Source organism: Rhinolophus sinicus, chromosome 16 (assembly GCF_057876585.1).
Source record: "Rhinolophus sinicus isolate RSI-liver-muscle chromosome 16, RSI-T2T, whole genome shotgun sequence".
Lineage (NCBI taxonomy): Eukaryota > Metazoa > Chordata > Mammalia > Chiroptera > Rhinolophidae > Rhinolophus > Rhinolophus sinicus.
Genome location: NC_142516.1, coordinates 167,320,326 through 167,345,264, shown reverse-complemented (window position 1 = coordinate 167,345,264; position 24,939 = coordinate 167,320,326). Strand labels below are relative to the sequence as shown.

Below are 24,939 nucleotides of genomic sequence, written 5' to 3'. Positions count from 1 at the left end.
TCCAGAGTGAATAAGAAAGAGTAGATATCTTTGGAAGTTTGGATTGGGAGACTGAGTGAATCACGAAGGACAATAGGAGAAACAGGTTAGCAGAGAGGAAGGTGAGTTTGACCTTGGATGTGGCCATTTAAGAAGTTTGTGGAACATCTATGTGGACATATCCATTAGGAAGTGCGGGCACTTCTACTGGGCAGAAACTCTGGGGATGGAGTTTAAAGATTAGCAAACAGATCATGACAAAAGCTGGGGGTTTCAATTAGAAGAGAAAATATAAGCCCATATCTCTCCAGCTAGACTGAGAGAATGAGGAAGGGACTCTAACTTTCACTCCTGGATATTTTGTGTTGGATATTGTACTTGACACATAGAAGATTCACTTTTCTCCTGGGCTAGTGGGGATGAGGAAGCAACAACATGCATTTGTTATTCACGATTCCAGTGAAATGGCCTCCTTGCCTTCAGTCTTCCCCGTTCCAACACTATCTGCCTATTGCTCTCAGGCTATTTGTCCTAATTAGTGCTGGTCTAATCAGGTCTCATCATCCTTTGGCTCAAAAATCTTTTAAGCCACTTCCCATTTCATATAGCATTAAGCCCTTCCTTTTCAATGGTACTCTTTTTTTTTTTTTTTTTTCCTTTTTTAAATCTTTTCTTTCCATGCATTCTACATAGCATCAATTGCCTTTCCTCAAAGATGACTTTCTTCATAGCCGATAATGGGGCTTTTGCTCCTTCTTCCTGTAAAACTCTTCCCATTTGTCCACACCTGTCACAATCTTCTTAATCTCCAGGTTAGTTTAAATATCAGCAATCTGTATTCCTACAAAGGGTCATACCTCTATCATAGGACTAAATCACACTATGTGTTAAATTAGAGTGTTTGTGGTTGACGTCATATAAACTGTTCGAGAAAAAGATTGCCTTGTTCATTTTTGTATTACCCCAAATTGAGCCATGCTGCCTCTTATAGAGTGGTTGCACAATAATGGTAGCTACTGTCTACACCCTCTCATATTTTTGTGCCTTTAACATTATAAAGTCATATGTGATAACTCATTTTTACTTGGTATATTGATTTGGATTCCCTGGTCAAGGTTTTTCCATTTTTAGTCAAAGTGACTCCCTGCTTAAAGTTTTTTTCCCTTTTACTTCCATCCATAATCAAGGCTAAGAATAGATAAGCACTCCAGTGGGTATAGAATCAACTCCCCACAATCCTAGCCTTTTTTTCTTTTTTTAATTAAAGTTTATTGGGGTCACAATAGGTAGTAAAGTTACATAGATTTCAGGTATACAATTCTGTAATACATCATCTATACATCACATTGTGTGTTTACCACTCAGAGTCAGTTCTGTTTCCATCACTATGTATTTGATCCCCTTTACCCGCATGTACCACTCCCTCCATCCTTACCCTCTGGTAACCACTAAACTATTGCCTATGTCTATAAATTTTTGTTTCTTCATTTGTTTGTCTTGCTCCTTTGTTATTTTCAGTTTTATATACCACATATCAGTGAAATCATATGGTTCTCGACTTTTTCTGTCTGACTTATTTCTCTTAGCATATAATAATCTGAACATCTACCCATGTTGTTGCAAATGGCATTATTTCCTCTTTTCTTATGGCAGAATAGTATTCCATTGTGTATATATACCACATCTTCTTTAGCCAATCATAATCCTAGCCTTTTCATTCTAGAATAGAAAATATCAGCAAAAAAAAGGATAACTCATGGAAATTTATGGCTTTATTCTGACAACGAAATATAGTTTCACAGTTAGGAAAATAACTGCTTTGTTATTTTGGGAAATAACAAGTTCCCAATTACTTTTGGAAAAGGAACCAATAAAAATACAGTCTAATCAAATGCGATTAGGGCTGATAGATCAGGATAATAGAGAAGCTAATCTTTAAAAAAATACGTTCTTTTTTTAGTTTTTCTTTCTGGTAGGAGGAAATTTAGTCAGTTTTATTGGACCTTAGACAGAATCAAAGATCAGTATGTTGAAGTTAATCAGTAACTTGAAATGCCTTTTTTCATGTGTTTGGAAGAAAGAAAAGGAGACAGATTGCTGGGGAAGTATAAGATGTTTTTTCTGCAAAATACTTGTATCTCTACCAATTTTAAATGTCAGTTTTCTTCTCCCTAAGTTTATTTTACCTGTCTACTTGGATGAGATTCGTAACTACCCATGTCTGAGGAATATTATTTCTCTCATACATTTTGCTGTACAGCATTCTGTCATACTTTACACTCTGTATGTTGAAAATTCTGAAATTATATTATATAGCAGAAACAATTTAAGACTTAACTTGAAAAAGAGTCACAAATTGGACTGGAATGAAAATAATATATTTTAGAAAATCAAACCAGTAAAAGTTGGACATGGTATGTTCTAAAATAATGGGTTACATTTTTTAAATCCTTGAAACAGTATTTATGTATCATTTTCTCAGAAAGTATTACATATAGATACAATTTAAGAACAGGATGGTATTTTGGAGGTCATTTAGACCAGCTGGATTACTTCATGGATAAGGGAGTATTAAGCTTAGAAATGTTGAGTACTCTTTCTAAGGTCACAGAAATCAGGAGCAGAGCTTAAATGAAAACTTAACTTGTCAGATTCCCGGTCTATGCCCCTTTTTACTCATATCATGGTATCAACAGTGTTTAATTCAAAACGAGGCTATATATTATGACAGTGTGATTTGACTTAAATGGAAACAACAGGACAGAGTATTTGGAATCTAAACTGTGCTTCCAAATCCAGACACTTAATGACTAAAACACAAGTTTATTTGTGTTCCTTAGTTTATCCTTTTCAATGTAAACATTATATTTTTGTGATTTATCAATTTTCATGGCCTTCTTTAAGTTGGCCAACCAAAAAAAAAAAATGAAGAAAACCAAACACTGGTGCTCCACATTTGTGAATAATTTTAATATCATTTGAATCTCCATTACCAAGTGTCAAGAATCCTCTGTACATAAAGCCATTCAAAGTTAAATATAGTAGATCCTTATGTTCTGGAAATCACATGCTAAAAGTGTAATAATGCAGAGCATCTTAATAAATAATACAAATAAACCCCTTCAGACTTGCTAGTTGGGAAGGCATTATGTATTGGGCAAAATAAAGTTGCCATATTCCTGGATTTCTGATTCTTGGAGCTCACCATTAAAGTTACATCACCCTTGTGTAAAATTATAAGGGGGATAGCCTTTAGGAACAAAAGCTTTCAACCAAGATAAAAGTATATAATAAACAATATGTTCCTAAGCAGTTTTCTGAAGTATACATGCTTGAAGAGTGAAATCCTGGCCCCCCAAAAAGTCCTCTGAGTTTGGATTCATTATTCATGGTGTTAAATAGTCAGAGTTCATAGGTCCAACCTGCACTTGGCAATAATTCTGTTTTCCTGAGCCCCATGATGTGCACAGCTGCTTGTGAAAGGAAAGAAGTACTGGTGAAGGTGATGCAAGGCAAAATTTTTATTCCTGTCAGACTTGAAAGGGTGAGAATTTGGAAGAGGTCAGAGCCTACAATAATAGTCTTAATTAAAGAAATGATTCACTCCTACTAATACTTGGAAAGTCATTTAAAATAATTTCTTCTTTTAGATTCCAAACTTAACAGGTAACTGTTACTTGGCAAATGTTTTCATAGGCCCCTGAGAGCAGCCTGGAAGCCACTACCAACCAGTAGCTGAACCTGAGTAAGTTACAAGAATTGATTTGGAAGGCTGGAGACCACAGCTGAGCCAAATTCAATTCCATTTCTTATAAAATTATTTTAGTCCTGTCTCCCTACTGTTCCCAATATTGTGTTTCCAACTAATCCCAACTCTTTGCCGTCTAAAAAGAGATGTGCCTCCATGGCCCTTCAAAGCATAATGGAAATGGAGAGAGAGACGACTCCTAGCTTTGTCACTTAGTGACTATGTAAAGATGCTCATAGATGAATATGTTATTTAATTTCTCCGAGCCACACTCTTCTCACCTTTTGAATGAGATGATTACATCTATATTTTAGGGTTTTGTGGTGAGGATTAAATGCGGCAGAAATAGAGTAGGTACTCAATAAAATGATAATAAGTATAATTAGACATACTTCATCTCCTTCTCAACTACTGGTAAAAACTCTGTTCAAGGGCTAGGATTCTTTTACTTCAGTTCAGGGCTCTTCAGTTCCACTATGTTTATCATAGTCCTCCAGCCAAACGGACAGCAGCTGGTTTTGGATGGAAGTCAGTATTGGTGAAAACAGAAGATTTTCTGCCCTCCATACCTGGGATGAGTTATATTTTGAGGCACCCGGCCCCCAGTTCTAAACTCATGAGCATTCTTTGTATTCATGCCTTTCAGGCCTTTATCCAAAAGCAAGACTCTGTAGTCTCCTAGTCTCCCTTCTCCTATTGCCTGCCTTCCCAAATCTTCCCAGTATTCTCTATGGAATTTTCATTCTCTTGTAAGTAATCCTCTCTCAGTCACCTTGCTTTGATGGAACTTCGTCTCTGCCACAAAGACACCAATTTTCTTTTTGCCATGCTAAATTCAAAACTCAGTTATTAGTCCCCATTTCAGTTGAATTCTTTCCACTTCCACTGTTACCACCCTTGTCCAAGGCACCATGATTGTTTTTGCCTGAAATGATACAGTTGTTTATAAACCAGATATCTCTGCTTCTACATTTACCTCCCTGTCATGCAGAGTTATCCTTATAAACCCAAATCTGATCATGCCACTTTGCTACTATGTCAGGGCAGGGATCACGTCACTTTATCTGTAAATCTCTAGTGCTTATCATTGGAACTTAGCAGACATTCAATAAATATTTTGCTGAGCAGTTAAAAATTAAGAGGCAAAAGGAGGAAGAAATATGCCAATCGCTCACCACATACTCTCTTAATCTCTTGAACATCTGTAACTATGCCTTATTTTGTTCTTAACGTCACATCATTTTACTTGATAAACAAATTATCATCTAGAGAGGTAGGGAAGATGTATATACTGACATCCAAAATGGTTAAGGGATGTGCCCAAGGTCAAAATGAGTGAGATTGGGAGTTTGGACTTGAACTCAACCTCTTCCTCCAAATGGCAGGATCTTTCTATATGCCATACCTCACATACAAGTTTGGGAGCCTCCAGGCTTGTCTATCCCAAGGTGTGGTTTGGAAATATCTCCTGGGATAGTCAAGATTTGACATTACAGGACAGTGTAAGGTGGACATGGAAGCTTGACAGCCAGATTGGATCCCCCTAGATAAGAGCTTGTTTCCTGCATACCATCTTCAGAGAGCACATCACTCAATATAGAATGTTAGAAACAGGAATTCACATGATATGCTTGCTGGTAGTCTCAACCAAAATTTTAAATCTGTGATTGAAGATGGTTTGCTGTCTAGGAAATCTGATTTTGTTATTGGTTTTCATTATTACATTAGGTCTGTATACTCTGGAGAAAAACTGGCAAAAGGCATGTAACCTATTAAAATCAGATACTCAAAAGCAATTTAATTTTTTGTCTTAATTGATAATACAAAGTATTGAAGTAAAAATTCTAGAAGCTGTGTTTACTAGATAAATTCACAGTGTAACAAGACCTGAGAATAATAAACTAACTTACTTTACCTTGTAAATAATTATCTTCCTTCAGATCAGTGCTACCACTGGAAAAGGTTGTGTGGCAGTCTGGAAAGGAGGAGGGAGTCAGAGTTAATTTCATTCTAAGCTTCCTAGAGAATAGGTTATTAAACAACAGACACAACAGTGAAAACAGCAACAACAAAACTCTGCCTTTCCAAAGTATACGGAAGAATTAGATGATATTGACATACATTTTTGAATAGCTTTTCTTTATGTAAATTGACAATCGTGGTCAAGTAGACTTTCATGATTCTTTGTAACTGACTGTCATACACCCAGACTCTGTTATGCCAAACTGTTTGATGGCAGTTTCAGCTTTTGCCATATAAAATTGACCTTGCTAGTTCACTCCTTCAAGTATGTTTGTCCTATTGCTTGAACTGGACTGTGATAAAAAACTGTTTGGTTCATGTTATGCCTTAGTACTAATTCAAGCTCCCACATCTCTAAATAATTTTCTGAATTTAAAAGATGCTCAATAAATATTTTTTGAGAAATTTACTTTACATTCTAAGAAGAATGTCCTGTATAGGTCTGAGGGTTTTTAACCTCTGATAATGGAACTTACATAAAGTATTTTTACATAGTTTCTTAAAAGGGTTTTTAAAGTGATGTGCATCAATGGTATGACATGAGAACTTTAAAAAAATGTATTAAATTTATTGGGGTGACATTCGTTAGTGATATTACATAGGTTTCAAGTGTACATTTCTATGATACATCATTGTCACGCGGGGTATCAGATGGGGTCTCAGCTCCCGCTCCCCACATAAGAATGCAGGATATGGTGAGGCCAGAAAGGAACACCCACAGAGCCATAGGTAGGGGAGTCATACCACTATATTCTCGCTGGCGGCTGGGTTGGAGACACAGGAAGCAGGAGCCACAGAATCTGCAATCCACACTCCGCCACACTCCGCCCTTGCTAGCCCCCATTTTGCTGCTAGCGTAGCCTCAGCTGCTATATTATTGGCCAATGGCTTACTGGTTACAGCTGACGGCCAACTAGTCACAGCTGATGGCCATCCAATCACAGTTGATGGCCATTTACTACCTGAGCCAGCACCTTTCTATGTGAGGCTGAGAGCCTGGAAACTGCACTCCTGGCTCTGTCCCCATAATCATCTATATATTGCATTGTGTGTTCACCACCCAGAGTCAGTTCTCCTTCCATCACCATGTATTTGATCCCTTTTACCCTCGTTCAACACGCCACTCCCTCTTACCTTCTGGTAGCCGCTAAACTATTGTCTATGCCTATGATTTTTTGTTTGTTTGTTTGTTTGGTTCGTTTGTTGCTTTCAGTTTTATATTCCACATATGAGTGAAGTCATATAGTTCTCAACTTTTTCTGTCTGACTTATTTTGCTTAGCATGATAATCTCAAGATCCATCCATGTTGTTGCAAATGGCATTATTTCATCTTTTCTTATGGCCAAGTAATATTCCATTATATATATATCATATATATATATCACATCTTGTTTATCCAATCATCTATTGAAGGACACTCTAATAGTTTCCATGTCTTGGCCACTCTGAATAATGCTGCAATGAACATCAGGGTACATATATCTTTACAGATAAATGTTTTCAGATTCTTTTTGGTAGATACCCAGAAGAGGGATTGCTGGGTCGTATGGTAATTCAATTCTTAATTTTTTGAGGAAACTCCATAGTGTTTTCCATAGTGGCTGTACCAATTTACATTCCCACTGACAGTGCATGAGTGTTCCTTTCTTCACAGCCTCTCCAACACTTATTATTACTTGTCTTGTTGATAGCCATTTTAACAGGTGTCAGGTGGTATCTCATTGTGGTTTTAATTTGTATTTCCCTAATTGCTAGTGAAGTTGACCATTTTTAAAAATACATCTGTTAGCCATTTGTCTTCTTTAGAGAAGTGTATGTTTAGGAACTCTGCCCATTTTTAAATTGAATTATTTGTTTGTTTTGTTGTTGAGTTATATGAGTTCTTTATATATTTTGGATATTAGCCCCTTATCAGAGATGTTATTTATCAATATCTTCTCCCATTCGATTAGTTGCCTCTTTGTTTTGTTGATAGTTTCTTTTTCTGTGCAGAAGTTTTTAGTTTGATATAGTCCCACTTATTTATTTTTGCTTTTACTTCCCTTGCCTTTGAGGTCAAATTTATGAAATCCTTTCTGAACTCAAGGTATAGCAGAACTTTTTATTTGTTCTATTCAAGGTAGTTGACAACGATTGCAATAGAATCACATTTTCTCTTTCTAGGAGCAGATCTAAATGACAAAGCACATAGTCTCACCAAGGTCATTGTCAAAGATAATGGGGCTCCTCTGCTTAGCATTAAGCTTTAATTCCCAAGTTCTTGTCTGTACCACTGTGAACCAAGCCTGCTTATAGACAAGGGATCGTTTCTTAAAACAGATGAGCAAATCACACGCTCACACTCTGATGAAGCCACTCTTTTGGTATTCACAAGTCTTATGTCAATACCTACAGCTATCAGAGAGAAAAGACCTTTTTGCACAAGACACTGCAGCTCCTTCAGGGATCCTCTGATTACTCTGATCTCATGGTCTGGCAACAAAAGAAATACTTAGGTAGAAATCTAACAAAATATGTACAAGATCTATATGATGTAAACGAAAAACTGATGAAAGTAACAATATTAGCTCATGTATTGTAATCAATGTACCACACGAAATCACGATGTTGACAATGGGGAAAGTAGGGTGGTGAGGTGGTGAGGGGGCATATGAGAACTCTCTATATGTTTTATTCGACTTTTTTCAGCAGACCTAAACTGCTTTTAAGAAGTCTATTAAAAATAAGTGCCATCCAAGGAATATATACACATGTAAAAATGCTGCTATATTAAATATAACCCATAGATAAAAATGCATCCCAATAAACAGTACAGCATACTGAGGTGATTTTCTGAGACGCAGCAAAACACAAAGGGTAAGATTCAAGTTTTAAAATCATAAAGATCTGCGTTCAAACTTGATCTCTGCAAATTACAAAAGTTATGTGAATATGAGCAGTTGGCTTTATTTTTCCCTGAACCTTATTTTCATCATCTATAAAACATGGATAAGAATAACTACCTCATTTAAGTGAGGTTTTATTGGAAAATCACATAAAATGCTACATAGCACATTATAAATGTCCAATAACTAACTGTATCCAATCCTTAATGTATGAAGCTACATTTAAAAGTTGTCTAAATTTCAAAAGCTAATTATGCCCAAAATAAGAAGGTTATTTGAGGAAAGTAAAAGTCATTATGCAAAAAAAAAAAAAAAAAGAAATTCATTTGTTTGGCTATCCATACAGATTTATTCACCTAAACTTTGTAGGTTTTGTCAGTCATTCGTGATTTTGAAAGTGCTTCAGAGATATCTTCCCCAAATCTCTTTGCCCTGTTCAAATCTATTTGCCCATCCTTTTTTTTTAAGGATGAAATTGTGACATAATATAGTCCAGATGCAAGAAGCCAAAATGGATTCAATGACTATTTCTACTCTAATTTTTAATGAGACAGTTACTGGTGGTGTTTACTGAACTTATGAAGGCAGATGCATCTTAGAGCTTTGAGGACCACAGAGGATATTTTAATCCTGCTCATCGAAACAAAAATCAGGTCTTCATTCCTTTTGTTTTGATATTTGCTATAAATCACAGAAGCATAACATTCACGTTAAAAAGTGCATATGGCTATTTGCAATAGGTGCTGGTAAGGAAAGCCAGAAAATACTGTTTATAATATAACACATGTAAAGAGTTTATCTCATTTATTCTGTCTAGCAAGTATTCAATAAATTTATAGAGGTTATAGTTCATTTTCTTCCTTTCCCTATGTTCATTTTAAAAGTTTACTTGCTATGACTTAGATTTTAGATTTATGACTTGAAATGATGTAATATCTTGGTTGCTTCAATTACAAAAGATAGAGGAGAAATAGGAGAAAATAGAAAACATCTTTGACTAAAATGCATACATTTGTTATCATGAATCTTGCTTCTTTTCTCTATACACATTTATGTGAAGTAGTAGAGGAAAACGAGTTAAGATCTTGATCTATTAATAATAACTTTTCTATTTACATTTGCTTTTTATAATTAAAAATGTTATTCTTTTTATGGGAAGTATTTCTCTCTTATGTAGCAGGTAAGGCATATCCATGAAAGTAGAGGAAACATCAGGCAAACTTATCTTCATCTCCTTCAATATTATTATCCTGCATTTTATCTTAAATAAAAATCCATTAATAGCCTGTATTAAAGGATCTTAATAGAGGTTTAGTAGTGAAATTTGGATGTTTTATACATTCACTTTGATTATCAGCTACCAAATCTCTAAAGTAGGACTATTAAAAAACTCTTCTGCCCACTTCAAAGAATGTTATTGGAAAATTAATTTTAAAAACTTAAAATTGAATATTTTCATAATTATTACTTAATTTTGTCTAAAATATAAAATATTTGCTAATCACATTACTACTTATAGGAAATACATGTCAGTTGAATAGATTTTAATCTTGTAAAATAGGCAGTTAGTTTGAAATGAGTCCTTGTACTTTCTTTGACATATGTGTGTATATATGAGATATAACAAAGTAGTGAGGCTGGTTTCTTTATGAGTTTTAATTCTTTAGTGCACTCATCCAATAACTAATATGTTTAATATGTGCCAGGGCTGCTGTGTTGGTATACAAAGGGAGAGAAGCTGTGGTCTGATTTTCAAGAAGCTCAAGTTTAGAGTGGGAAATGAACATGCAGAAACATAATTATATTACAGAGAGGTGAGGCCATCAGGGCTGTGTGTCTACAGAAGTTCTGGGCACACAGAGATGCAGGCCCCTGATGCAACTGCAGTAGGTGACAATGGCGTGATTTAAGGAAGTATCTTTTGACCTGTGTTTTGAAATACAGTTAAGGGTTCCACTGTTGGAATAGGGTCTGGGGTGCTAAGGGCATCCTAATCAATGGGAACAGAATGTTCATACAATCCTAAAGAGGCCTGAAACTAGTATACCAAGTCCCTTGCGATCTGTCTCATTGTTTTTAATTTATATACTGGTGTTAGAAAAACTGAACATTCTCTCACTACCATGGTATCTGAAACATCTACTACAGGATGTTTACCAAATGAATCATTATCACAGTTCCTGTTGTGGTTAAGTTTTTTGTTTTTAACCTCACACCCCTAGAGTGAAAAGTGTCACTTATATTCCCACGGGCCACCTCTTCAGTGATTGCTAATAATTTTATCTTTCATTTGGACCATTATCCAGAGTCTCTACTGCAGTCTTTGAGCCATACACCATGTTACCACCGGAGGTATCATAACGTGGCATAGAGCTTTTATTTCTAAAGGAATATCCTGCCACTCCTCTGCTTTAAACATTCAGGGGTTCCCCATTGCCTACCAGATTGAGTCTTACTGTGGGAAACAATGTTCTTCACAAGCTGGCCCCAATTATTCTTTCCAATCTTTTCCCAAACTCATTTCTTTCCACTTCTAGCCAGGTCACAAGTTACTCATTGTTCCCCATATTCTGTGCCCTTGTCGAACTTATGCCTTCCTGTACGAAACAACACAGCATATTGAGATAAAGGTAACTTGCTGCAGTTGGAGTCCTGGGTGAGAGGGGAGCAGGAGAAGAAGCTGAGGCCATTCAGGTAACAGGTGTGGGCCAGATGAATTGTAAACGCTGTACTAAGAAGCCTTGGTTTTATTCTGTACTCACAGTCTTTCTCTAAGATTTTGTCTTTTCAGAAACATTCCAAAGAGGAAAGAAGAATAGCCTGTGCCCCACCATGGATTTTCGGTGCATAGTCTGAAGTGGACCATCACAAGTGAAAAATTTATTTGAAGTTTCCTTTCATATTTTTGCCTTCTACTGCATTCTGGTAGTTTCAATACTAAAATATTATTTTAAATTTGTTGCCATCAAGTAAAATTAAATTTCCAAGAAGACATTAGGTTAGTGCAAAAGTAATTGCGGTTTAAAAGGTTAAAAACAACTGTGAAAACCACAATTACTTTTGCACCAACCTAATATTATCCTGGTGTTTCCAATTCTCCTGGCACATTGCCAAGACTCCTAGGGAATGCGTATTTCAGATTGAGATGTAAACTTGGGTAATGGGCAACCATCGGTGGATTTTAAGATGTTGGCAACAGCAACAAACTTGTGGTTAAATGTTTCAAACTTAGGGAATGAATTAATATTGTTGAAATTTGGGAAGGTCAGTCTGTTGGTGGCCTGGAAGATGGAATGGAGGCAAAAGAATATTAGAGGAAGAATGGATTGTTCAGGGTACTAATTGGGTGGTGATATAAGCTATTGAGGAATATGCCCAGTCTTTGGTTTCAGTATTTGAGTAGATAGTATTATTATTTATTGAGAGATTCAAAAGTAGAAGAGAATTTTTAATTTTACACATGAAAGTTGGAGATGAATTTAGGATATATAGGTGGAAACATTCAATGGAAAGCTGAAAATCAGGTTTGGAGATTAAGAGATCTATCTATCTATCTATCTACTATCATATATCTATTTATTTATCTACATTTATCTATTATCTATCTTCTATCTATTTACATTTGGGAATCACAAATCTGTAAGTGAAAATTAAGCCATGGAAATATACGAAATTGCCCAGGGAAGTAATATAGAGTCAGATGGAGAAAGTTTTGCATAGAAGAAGGAGGAGGAGGAGGAGGAGAAGAAGACCTTAAAGAAAGCCGAACTACTAAAGGAGAAGACAGATCTATGAAGGAAGGTTAACATTGTAAACAAATTTAGAGCCCTCCTAACATATTTTATCATTTGATAGATTAAGAAGTCAAGGCTTAAAAATTGGAAATGATTAAGATTGCCCTAAGAACGTTTTTATTTTCTCATTCCTGGTTGAATGTTCTTACCATATTTTATTGATCTTGTTTTATCAGTAAAATTTGTAGTGTTTTATTAATCTCGCATCTGCCATGGCATATAGCAAAGTGTTTCACAAAGAGTAGTCACTCAATACAGTTTTTCTTTTTTAAGGAAAGAAATAAGTTAACAAATTACATCTTGGAAATAAGAGTAAGTAATGACTATTTGGGGCACATCAAATTAAAATGTAATACTAATAGCAAAATTTTAAAAAATAGCAACCGTATATTAAAGTATTAATGGAAAAATTAATTGATCACCTAACTGTACTGCAAAGGGAATTTTTAGTAACTTTTCCACAGACACTTCTGTAGAAGGGTCATTTTTAAGTTCATTCACCTCTCTTTGGAACTTATTTCCTTACTCCTAGAGTTCTCTTTCCCAAGACCCTCTGCCAGGTCAGTGCCCCAATCCTCCTGCTTCTCCACTACACCTAGACCCACCTTCTCCAAACGCCTATACATCAACAACAGCCTTAGAACCCAGCTTGTGATGTCAGAAGACATAGCCAACAATTTTAAACCTACTTCTCTTATAAGTGGATGCATCCTGCTGTAAATGCGTGCCAACTGTGTACTTTTTAAGGAGGGCCACCTATTCTAAGGATTGGACACGTTCCATTTGGGAGTTCCAGGATGGAGTAGAAATGGCACGTTTTTGCATTCAGAGTGTCTGCAGGTGGTGGGGGCGCCTGGAGGAGAGCCCATTTTCTCTACTACTTTTCTGTCATCTGCAAAAGAGAAGTTGAAACATTTCGGTTGCTGCCAGGTTGATTCCTTAGGCATAAAAAGCAGTGGGCTCCATTCTTTGCTATCATTCTCTAAGTAATGATTAGGTTGAAAAGTCAGCATTTGCCTTTTTTAAAACACAGGGGAACCACTCTTTAGGCTTTTGAGAAAACTGAAAGTGGCCACTTGCCACAGATTTGTGCAGCTTCCTGGCTGGGTGCATGGAAAAAAGAACATGGATCAATGGGAGGGAAACATTGGCGTCCCCTCCTTCCAACATATGCCCTGATACCACCCCAGAAATGCTGGGCAGATGGTGAAAATCACCTTGGTGGTATTTCCATCAGAAACTGGAGTCTGTGCAGGAAGCCTCCACTGGGGGGGGGGGGGGGGGGACGGGGGGGGGGGAGTCTCAGCAGAGTCATGCACATCTGCATTTAGAAGTCAGAGTGCTGTGGCTGAGCTTTGTATCTGTGTGTGTCACGTATGAGAAAGTTCATCAGACACTACGCTAACAACAGCAGTTCATAGTGTTAAAAGATAAGGGAGGGTCAGAGGAGTTAATTACTTATGTTAAAAAATCTGAATGCTCAGAGGAATTAACTGGTATTCTGTAATTAAAAAAAAAGACGATTTGAGTTGAAAAATATGATCTTAATATAGACTTCAGTAGTTTGTGTTCCATCCATAGTTACTGTAGTCTGTGAAAATTATCTTATTGTATTAATAATGAGTTTGGAGGCAGTACGCTACATTCTTTAGACCAGATTTCAAAGAAAATAAATTGAAGGTGCAGAAAAGACACAGCAGAGAAAACAATATCTTTGATATCTTGCTTATTACACTGCGATAAAATGGATATCACAAATGTTCTTGATGATGGAGATGGTTTAGATTGCTTTGAATTGAGAAGACAAGATGAAATAGTTTCCTTGTTCTAACAGATTTTCTGCTGCACAGGTATGGCATGGATCAAATAGCAGCGTTTTACTGTGATGGTAACTCTTGGAAAAAAATACTAGAGACACATATGGGCAATTTGGGGTGATCTTTGCTACCACTAATTCAATTTTCTTCTGCAATCAGTTTACTGGCACATCACAAGATGTACCAGCTCTATGCATAGGTGAAGAAGGGAGATGAAATACCATTAACATCCTGCCTGGTTTCTCTTCTCTCTCAAAACAGACCTTAGGTCATGCTCTCCTCCTACTGATTCTGGAATCTCCCACTGACGTTGTGTGGAGACAGCAGAGAGGGAGTCCCCGAGAATTTGTAACTATGTGGTATACAATTGAACTCTGAGAATTTACCTTTGAAACCAATGAGTAAAACTCAAGAGTTATAGCTAGTTATCTAAGAACATTATTCACATCTGTGAGATTAACAGTAACCAGATTGAATGAATTAATGTTATTAAAGAAAGACATTTTCATTACTATGGGGGGAGGATTACAGAGGCCAATATTTATCAGTGTTCATCTGAGCACTGTGCCAAAGAGGGGGCCCACTGAGGATCAGACTTCCAGTCCCCCTGGCAAGCTATGTATTGTGACACTGGATGCCCTAGGCTATCTTAAGCTAAGCCCATGAAATACTCAATTAAGGTAACTTCTCTTCCTCTGATTACAAGTTCACAAGTCAAACTTTTGTTTATGACTTGGTTTTCTACATGGGGGTGGGGGCACTGCTTATATCAATTTCAATGTTGGGGACTTTGTGATAGGCTGGTTTGTAGTTGGATTCTGGTTGTGTACATCTATTTATGAGTTTGAATACTGTGAGTTTACACTGAGAGATTATATTTGCTCTTAGACCCTGAATATGTTAGCATTTGAGCCTGAGAGGCCGAGGGGAAAAACGCTGTTGACATGAGGACACTGGAGGCAGTCGGCCAGTTTTCCTCTGATGACACTTGTATGCGACACTGTTCGCCAAGATAAAGACTATTCACATTTCTATCTGGCTATTTGAGTTTCTCTTTTTGTTAATTCAGCAGAGGTGGGCTATTAGTTTTAAAAGTAAGATTCACTTGTTACTAGGAAGAACAGAGAGCTTCAGGAAAGTGGAAGAAATAGCCTTTGTCAATGAATACAACTACAGCCGATGATTAATGCTCTGTGTATAAACTAGGCTTCATTTTGGAAAGCTGTAGAGCTTGTTGCATTTAGTTTCATGCTCCAGCCAGTCATTTAAGCACATGTTGCAACAATCATAAAAGTGCCCACCACCAAGGGCTGACGTGAAGTTTACATCTCATAACGGACCAGTCCCCTTGGTTGTGTGTTTCTCTGCAGCCATGAGCAGCTGGGAGGAAACACACAGAGGAGGTGGAGTGTTGGGTTTAATCAGGGTTAGGGTTTTACCAAGTGAGCATGCAAAGGAAGCAAACCACAAAGAGACTGGAGGTGTGTGTGCGAAGGAGTATTTTATGAATGACCATGGGTTTTAAGCTGGGTAAGGAGAGATGAAGAGGTGTGGGGGAGAGTGAAAAAGTGGTAGGATCAATGGACAGTTAGTTTTGGGGAGGTCGAAGAATTGAAGGAGCTGGGGCACTGGAGGATGAATTGGAAAAATGGGATGTGGTTGGTGGGAAAGTGGGTTGTTTGAGGAAATCCAGGCAAATTTGGGACCAAAACAAAAGCACTCTTTGACACTTGCTATGTGATGGTGCAAGTTATTTAGCCTCTCATTATGTTTCAGGTCTTTATTTTTATTTCTAAAGTGGAAATAATAATTTCTATTTTATTTTTAAAAAACCTACAAAGATTAAGTGATGTAACAGGTATAAATAACCTAGCACAGTGAATAGCAAACATTTGATACTTTAGTAAATGTCAACTCTTGCATTTCTATTACACAGTAAATACTTTGAAAGCAGGACTCTCTGTCTCTGTCTCTGTCTCTCTTTCTCTGTCTCTGTCTCTGTCTCTGTCTCTCTCTCTCTCTCTCTCTCTCTCTCTCTCTCTCACACACACACACACACACACACACACACACACACACACCATACACACACACTAAACTTTTGCTGAAAGAGAACATAGAGCTGGGCCCTGATGCACTGGGAGCAGGTGAGTGAATCTGGATCACGAGGCCTCTCAGGATTCCCCCAAACAGCTTGGACCAGAGGTGGGTTTAAATGGGGCTTGAGGTGGGTGGAAGGAGCTTGAATCCAGCAGGTGACAGTTGGCAAATCCAAAAAATATTTCTTACTTTTTAAATTTGTTTTTCATCTACCATAATGGTATTTGAGGAAAACACATGGACCTGAAAGTTCTGATGAGTAGTTAAAAAAAACAACAACAAAAAACATAGGAAGTACTTTAAAAAAAATTATTCCCTGCAGTACTTTTGAGAAGTACTTGATTGGTAAATGCTTTATGGGTTCCGTGGAGAATTCTCTGAGTGTGGATATCATAAGGAGGGGTTTCTTCATTTATTTCCTTCTCAGGTAGACGGAGTCAGTAGAATTTTCTGGAAGTTCACTGTGCTTCACTGAATCACTGGGGCAGGCTCCCTGAAGTTGGGAGAACGGAAGAAGGTGGTCTCTGTACTGTAATTTCAAGTTCTGTCACTGGTAATGGGATCACTCAATGGCCTTCAAACTTTGTAACCACAATAACCTCCCTGGAGACATTCGATCTTGGACTCAGTAATGAGACATATTTGAGACATTAATGACATGTCTGAGGTACTGAGGTAAATTTGGAGAGGAGAGTGAGAGGTCATTATGCCAAAGAAAAGATAGGCCCAAATGAGTATGAAACCAATCAATAAATGGATGTATCAAACTTCCAGTTATACAATAAATAAGTCCTGGAGATCAAATGTACAGCATGTGACTAAAGTTAATAATGTATCATATATTTGAAAGTTGCTAAGAGAGAAGATCTTAAATGTTCTCGTGATACACACACATGAAATTTTGTAACCGTGTGTGGTTGATGGATATTAATTAGACTCATTATGGTGATCATTTTGCAATATATGTACAAATACCAAATCATTATGTTGTACACCTAAAACTAGTATAATATTATATGTCAATTAAATCTCAATAAAAAAATACATGGATGTGTACATGGAGGAAGTCATGCTTTGAGGGAGAATGTTGACTAAGTCAGGGTGGGATTAGCTTGTCAGGAAATGAGGGAGACTGAGGACAAGGGGTTCTACAAACACAGAACTATGTGTTTAGAAGAAGGAAATCTCTTTTCTTTGTGCTTTAGGTAGCAAGACATTTTGAGGACGGAAATATCAAATTATTCCAGAGAGATTTTGAAATCACGCACGGAAATGTCTGTGTAGTCCTGAGCAGAAGGGATGCAGACAAGAATCCCCCAATGAAAGAAGGGATTATGCAAAAAGGGAACCCTGGAGGATGCAGGGGGGAAAGGGAAGCTGAAGAAGAGGGGTAGAGAAATGTAAGAAGTTTAGAACCTCAAGAGGCTGCTAAAGGAAGAGATGAAGGATGTGTTATGGGAGAGGTGGGGGCAAAGCAGGCCAGAGCTGGCTTGCGGTGCAGGAGCTTAACCCCTTTTCTGGGAATAGGAACTCTGGCAATTGAGGTGCTGTGCCACGTCTGTCAGGCTCTCAGTATGTCCAACACGCCAGTGACTGATGCTCTTATTACATCAAACTTTAAAAAATACCAAGGCTGCAATAAAAACTAACCCAGCATTGCATAGTTTTATGTTTTCCTTCTAACCATTAGGTCCATGAGTCACCACACTGAAAAAGCAGTGAAAAGATAGATGTGCCAAAAGTAGTAGAGAAAACATGTCAATGTTCAAAGAATAATTAATGAAAAGTGTTGCTGTTTTAACATCACAGAAGTGTTAAAGTCAGTCCCAGGCTCACCCACTTCTTTCCAAGAGTACTCAGGGTTTCCATGCCCTGGGTACAGTCGCACCTGCTTCTTGCATGACCTGACCCTACTCTCGGTGCAAGTATAATGAAGGCTTCTTCACTAGAGACCTGAGCCTGGTTTCTGACATGTCTGGATAAATCACTCAGGTATCTGAGTGTTAACTAAACTGAGGCCTTCCTTGCAATATTCATCTTTGATTTTCTAATTTTTGCAGTGTGGGTTTTTACTTTCCAGATCTTCACTGTGACTGGATCCCTGCCTGAAACCGCAGTCTGCTGGCTAAGTTCCCAATGCACTGCTTCTCCGTTCCAGTCTCCTTCTCCTTGGGGAGTAAAATGCTCCTATCCTCCCCCATTTTCCTACTTTCCCCTGCCAGGTGAGAAAGGTCCACCCCTGAGTTGGCTGGCTGGGGTTCAAAATCAGGTTCCTCATTCCCCACCTTGACACTCTCAAGAGAAACCAAGTGCTGCAAACTTGTACTGCAGGGTCATTTAGACGGGCTGGCTGCAACAGTGCAGGTTTGTTAGGGAACCTGAAATGGAATATTCTTCCTGGCACAGAGGATTCTGTTGACCTCTAGGCTCTAAGACTTAAGACAACTATGGACAGTTTCCAGAGCCCACTTGCAAGTGGGCAGGGGTACAGCTTCTAATTCTGCAAGGCTGAGTCAGTCACTGGTGCCCAGATGGGTGTGGCTGAGAATACAGACGGCAGGTAATCATTAGGGGAGGAGAATATGGCACTGGGACAGGCTGAAATTGACAGCTGTGGTTCTGGTTCACTCAGGCAGACACTCCTTCCCCCAAGGACCATGCCACACCACTGTGCGCATGGTCTGTGTGTTTATTTCTTTTCTGTTATTCCTTAGCTGTTAATAAATCATATTGGAAAATAGCATTTGCTAATGTTATTTCCAGAGGCTTATAAATACTATACCTTAGAATAATTCTGGTCGCTGGGCTCCCCCCTCCACAGGATCAATTAGATGGGGCAGCCAGCAGAGTCAGCTGACTTCTCCTTTCCTTAGATATGACAACTTGGGGTGTCGCTCACCCTTGCAGGGCCCGCCACAGAAATGCTGTTATCCCCTCTCCTCAGGCTCCGTTTCACACATAACTCATTTCACCACTTAGGCTCAGTCAGGACACAACCATCATGCATATGTGACCAAAGAACCTTCTTCAAAAACATAGTATTTACCAATCTCTCTCTCTCTCTCTCTCTCTCTCTCTCTCTCTCTCTCTCTCTCTCTCTCTCTCTCTCTCTCTCTCTCAGACCTGGTCTACATATTTTGTGTTTGCTAATTAATCACGTGAAGCCTTGCACTATCTCTTACATTCATTATTGTTCAACATTTTATGCATTTGTAACTAAACTGTCACCACTCAGTTAATGTATATGTTATGTAAGATTGTGGATTTGCCTCATGTCAGTTGTTTAGAACGAGGAGATCCTGAGAAAGAAAATGAAAAATGAGACGTCAAGCTTTAGGAAAGTACAAATAACTTCAGTCACCCTGGGTTTTGTTATCTTTTATGGCTTTTAAATTATTATTGTTATAATGATGACGATAATAATTACCATGTATTGTGCACGTATGCTCTGCAGTGTGCTAAGTACTTGTTAATTCTAAAAACAACCCGTGAGGAAGACATTATGAATGCTATTTTCTAAAAGATAATAGACGGTTAGTGGTTTAAATGTACGTAGATATGTAGTCAAACTGAAATTTGAGGTCATATATCTAGCTGACCTCAAAGCCCATGGTCACGGTCTTTCTGTTCATTGCCCACTGACTGTGGAAGTCCTTGAGGGTGCTCCCAAAGTGGTAAAGTTTAAAGGTGGCCTCTTCTAGATGGAGTGAGACTAAGAGCCAAGCAGGGAGACAACTCCCCAAGTTGAAGGTAAATACATACACGTTCTAAGCCTCACAATCTTGTGTCATGGTTGTGTGTGTGTGTGTGTGTGTGTGTGTGTGTGTGTATGTGTATGCTTATTCTTCTTTTGTTATCCCTTAGCTGCTAATAAGCCACATTTAAATATTCAGGCTTTACTTCTATTATGCTATTAAAGAAAATCTGAGATGACCATAATTGGGCTACCGAGGTAAGGGAGAAGAGTTTTTCCACTCAGAATGGCAGCAACCATCGTTGTTAGCCAGAGGTTGCCAAAAAGAAGCAGAACATCAAGAGAAAAGCCTGGTGTCTGCAAGAGTTGCCTCCTTTCACTTCTATCAAGATGTTTTTTCTAATGTGTAGAACTTATGCATATATTTAGAAATTTAACATTTTTATACACCTGTAACAAATATTTAGTAAACTACTTTAAGAAAGGGATAATTTTATTATCTCTTTTAAGAACTCATAACAGTAACTTGTCACAAGTAGGTGCTCAATAAACACTGGTTAATAAGAGATAATGGGCCTTTCTTCAAATTGATAAGGGAGTTTGTTTGGGCACAAAGAAACAAACAAAAAAAACACTTAGCATACTGAATGTGCTGGATGTAATTTTGAGATTAATGATGAGATATCACGCTATTGTTTTTCAAGTATACTCATTTGTTTGAGGTATATAGGCTAATTGAGTTTTTAGTTGCTTATCAGTTATATGGCATTTAACCTTTTATGTTGTATCATTTAGCAGCAGGTTACTAATCAGAATTTAATTTAGCTTTCAACTGCATGATGTAGTGAGACCCAAAATGGATATAATTTCAGGAAGGTGTTTTACCAAATTATTTTGACCAGAGGATATCCACAAAGCAGTTATTTGTAGCTCCTATTGTAGTGAATGGTTTCTACTTAATTAAAATTGTGTCTCTAGTCTAAAAATTATTTTCTAAGAAATGCTTTCTTGCTAAATAAGACTGTTATGTATACAGGAAAATTCTATCCACTGAATGTTGATGCATACTGAGTAGAAAAAAGTCTTTCCATAAATTTCAAATTAAATTTTCTTAGGTTCCAATCTAATGTCTTCCCCTACTGAGAAGATACCTGGTTCTCTTAAAGAAGTCAAAAATGAACAGCTTCAAGTTTAAAGTACACTTGGCTCAAGTCTCTGATAAACACTGGGATTAGCATGGCCCAGTGAGTAAAAACAAGAAGAAAAATAAACTAATTAAAACACACAAACACATGACTCAAATAAATATACCTGCACCCAGTCCCAGCTTTGCCACCATCTTGCTTCCTGGGTCTGGGTCCTGTACCTTACAAATCAAAAGACTGAAACTTGCCCTTCTCACCTTTTGGGGGAAGATGAAAACTTTGAGTACAAATGTGTACCTGGGTGGGGTTTTATTACACATCAGTGCAGTAAATCAATTATATTGAAACAATCAACAGGGGGCACCCAACCCAATAGGTAAGTCCCAGTAGGTGGAACCACAAGGCTTTTCACCTACGAGTGGGGTAGAGCTAGCGCTTCTACTTATGGGTGGTGGTGATGGAGCAGGTTTATTAGCATTAATCTTTTCTCTTATCAGTGGAAGATTCTGAGTAGTGCTTCTCTAAGATTTTCATAACTGTTGCCATGCTGTTTTGGAAATGGCCTAGGGTCTGCAGAGAGACCCACTGTCACTCACCAGTCTCAATTTTAATCATATTTTTAACCTTATGTTACACATGAAAAGGCAAAATAAGAATTAAAATTTGCATCAGTGTCACTGGAGACATATTTTTAGATATTAATTATTGATGTTAATAACTTTTTTGATTGTTGTAGTTATTATTTTGTGACACTTTCTCTATTCAAGCAACTGATCCCTGAGGCATTGAGGAACACAGAATTTTTTTTTAAAAAAGTGAAATTTTTGGCTTTTGGGATCTTCAAAGTTAAGGTAAAAAAACATAAGGCAAAGTCTGGAAGAATTTTTAATTAGCTAGGGTTAGTTTTCCCAATTCCAGAGTCTAGACTGGGGGAGGTGTGTCGCCTGGGGGAGGTGAGAGCATTAGAGGTTGGCCTGTGCCCTGGAAACCCTTCTGCCTGAACTCCTTGGCCTGAGGCCCAGGACCTGGAAGACACTGCAAAGCTGAGGCACAGTAGAGCCTGGTGCTACCTTTCCTGAGCAGGGCTTGGTGAAGGAGCACAGCTCAGGAACAGAACAATTGCCATGAGTGGTGTCCAGGCAGGTGGACCTCCGAGGGTCCCTGCACTCCTCGGTGTGGTATGAGAAGTAGACCATTTTCCATGCTGCCGAGAGTGGTGCCAATGTGGCACAGGAAGCCGGAAGACCGCAAGCTGCTTGATGGTCAGTGTGAGACAGGTGTCGTAGGACAATATGTGGACTGATAACTAATATTCAAACTATCTGGAACATCTATTGAGGTCCTGGTGATCTCAGTACTTTGTCAGCACTCCCGACCCAGAAACTTAGATGTAATCCTGGCAGGAAGTCATAATGGGACAGAAATTAAGTTTTGTCACCTGGGGGCCTGTGACCTTGATATGGAAATTAATTTTGGTTATAGATTAATACAAATGATGCACTTATACATCTGATTTTGTGGATAGAAATTAGTTTACCCAGAGCAACTGTATTAACATCCACCAAACGCCAGTGTAACCCCGGGGGCCGTTGTTGCCTTTTTCTATGTTTGTTCAGCTCAAACCCATTTTTCTCTTTTTGATTTTCGTTTCTGAATTCTGATGGGTGGTATTTTGATAAGTAACTAACAACTGCTCTCTGTATTAGTTGAACTGTCTGGTTTGTATTAAATAACAAAGGTCACACAGATGCATACCTTATCATTACCTGAGGCTACTGAACTTCTTTTACACATTAACTTCTATTATCTTTCAATCCAGAAAAAAACAACAACAAAAAAACAAAAACCACACGCCATGAGGACAAGTTTTAGAATAGTATGAATCATGATTTCCATGTCTAAAACCCTGTTCTTCTGTTAACACTATAAACAACTGCCTTCAAAATTATTTATCTCAGTCTATTACCATATATTTGGTAAAACAATAGTGTCTTGTTGTTTTTGAAGCTTTCTTTTTCCACTTGGCAGACAACTGTCAGGTAAAGTGCACTTGACAGAGAGACAGAGAATCCAATTCTTATTTGTAGGCCTCTACTCACCAACTGTGTGACTTTGCTGAAGTCATTTCTCTTTCCTGTGCCTCAGTTGCCTTACCTGTAAAAGGAGTATTCTGAATAAGTGTCTTTAAGGTCCTTATTCATGCAGAGGTGTCTGGGTTGCATAGACGCTGGTTCTCTGTGAGACAGTAACCAAAACAACCTGAGATCAGTAACTGGGACACAACTATGTGAAGTTCTAAATATAACATTTTTGAAAATTTTGGTAAATTAAGGATTATATCCCTTTGTTACTGTCAGTATTGGTAATACACAACTCTACATTTAATGGAAAAACAGTGCAATTGAGAAGATCTATCTTTGTTACTAGGAGAAAATGGAGTTGGCCGCATATTATGGGGACAGGCAACTAACTCATACGTTGGATACCCAATAAGGGACTAAATTTTTATCATCATCTTCAAATACTCCTTATTCTTCTTCAGTTTCCTTAGTAACTAATTGCTCAGTTTGGGTTCTCTCAGAAGTGGACTAGAAAACAAGGGTTTGGTATAAGTACTTATTTAGAGGTAAGTCCCAGGAACACTGATACAAGAGTAGGGAAGTAACACAAAGAAAAGAAGTAAGTTAATATAAGACACTTTGTGCTCCATTCTGCTGGGGAACCTCTGGAAGACTGAGCACAAGAGACCCTAGAGTTGCTGTCCCCCTCTGCTGGGATGAGAGAACTGGGGTACTAATGCACTAAATTTCTGTCCTTTTCTGGTTAAGAGCATTAAGTCCCTAAAACGTCAGGCCTGAGCCAGACATGGAGAGGCCAGGCATGTACGCTCTTGGGGCCACAGAATGCCCAAGGGCAGAGAGTTGCAAGTGCTTGTGGTAGGTAGCAGTTGATGTGCATGGAAATGCGCCTGGTGATGCCAGAGGGATTTGGGCAGGGCACCAATAACATCTGCTGCACTACCCTAATCCAGGCAATTAAACTTGCACTGTTCCCAGGACTCCCCGTCTAACCTCTAATTCCTCTTACTCTCTTTCATTTTATAGTTATCTTCTAGAACATACTTCCTTAGATATTAAAGGTTGTGCGGACTTTCCTCATCTCTGCAACTTCATTTCATGCTACCATCAGCTTCACTTCTACGACCAAGCCAACCCACACTTAGTTTCATCTTCCAGTCTTTGCTAAACTATTCCTTCCACTCATACTATGTCATTCCCCAGTCAACGAATCCATGTCTTTCCCAGTACACAGAATTTTTCACAGAGAACATAGCTAACACTTTTAAAAATATTTTTTAGATTGAATTACATACCATCTCTGGGTTTATCTCTGTCGAAGGCCTTTCTGACACCAGTTTAAATATTCTTTTTGTCACTGTCCACTCAGTCCTTGTGTTCTATTGCTTTCCCTTTGTCTCTCCAATGTTAATATTGTTTTTCGGGTAAACGTCTTTAACTCAAGGCAGCCTTTTCTGAGTCCCATGATTAGGTTGGATTCCCGTGTTGCCTGTTTCAAGAGCACTCAATGCTTGTCCTTTGCAGGGCTCATACCCGTAATGTGTGTTCATTTTCAATCAGACTACTAGGATATACTTCCATGGCCCTGCGGCCGGGTACCAGGCTTTGACTGCACTGCTAGAACCTGGCCCCACGACTGGCATAACGTAGGCATTTAATAAAATTTGCCGAATCAT

General features: G+C 38.1%; 1 protein-coding gene across 2 annotated transcripts in view; it reads right to left on the bottom strand.

Annotated features, from left to right (window-relative positions):
• KLF12 (KLF transcription factor 12) overlaps window positions 1-23,405 on the bottom strand; it is a 511,676-nt gene extending 488,271 nt beyond the window's left edge. Inside the window, exon 1 of one of the 2 annotated variants that reach the window (XM_074329362.2) lies at window positions 23,340-23,405. The gene's annotated coding sequence lies outside the window, so the exon portion shown is untranslated. The remainder of the gene's footprint in view (window positions 1-23,339) is intronic. The other variant, XM_074329360.2, reaches the window with a different exon arrangement.
• Between the last annotated feature and the right edge of the window lie 1,534 nt (window positions 23,406-24,939).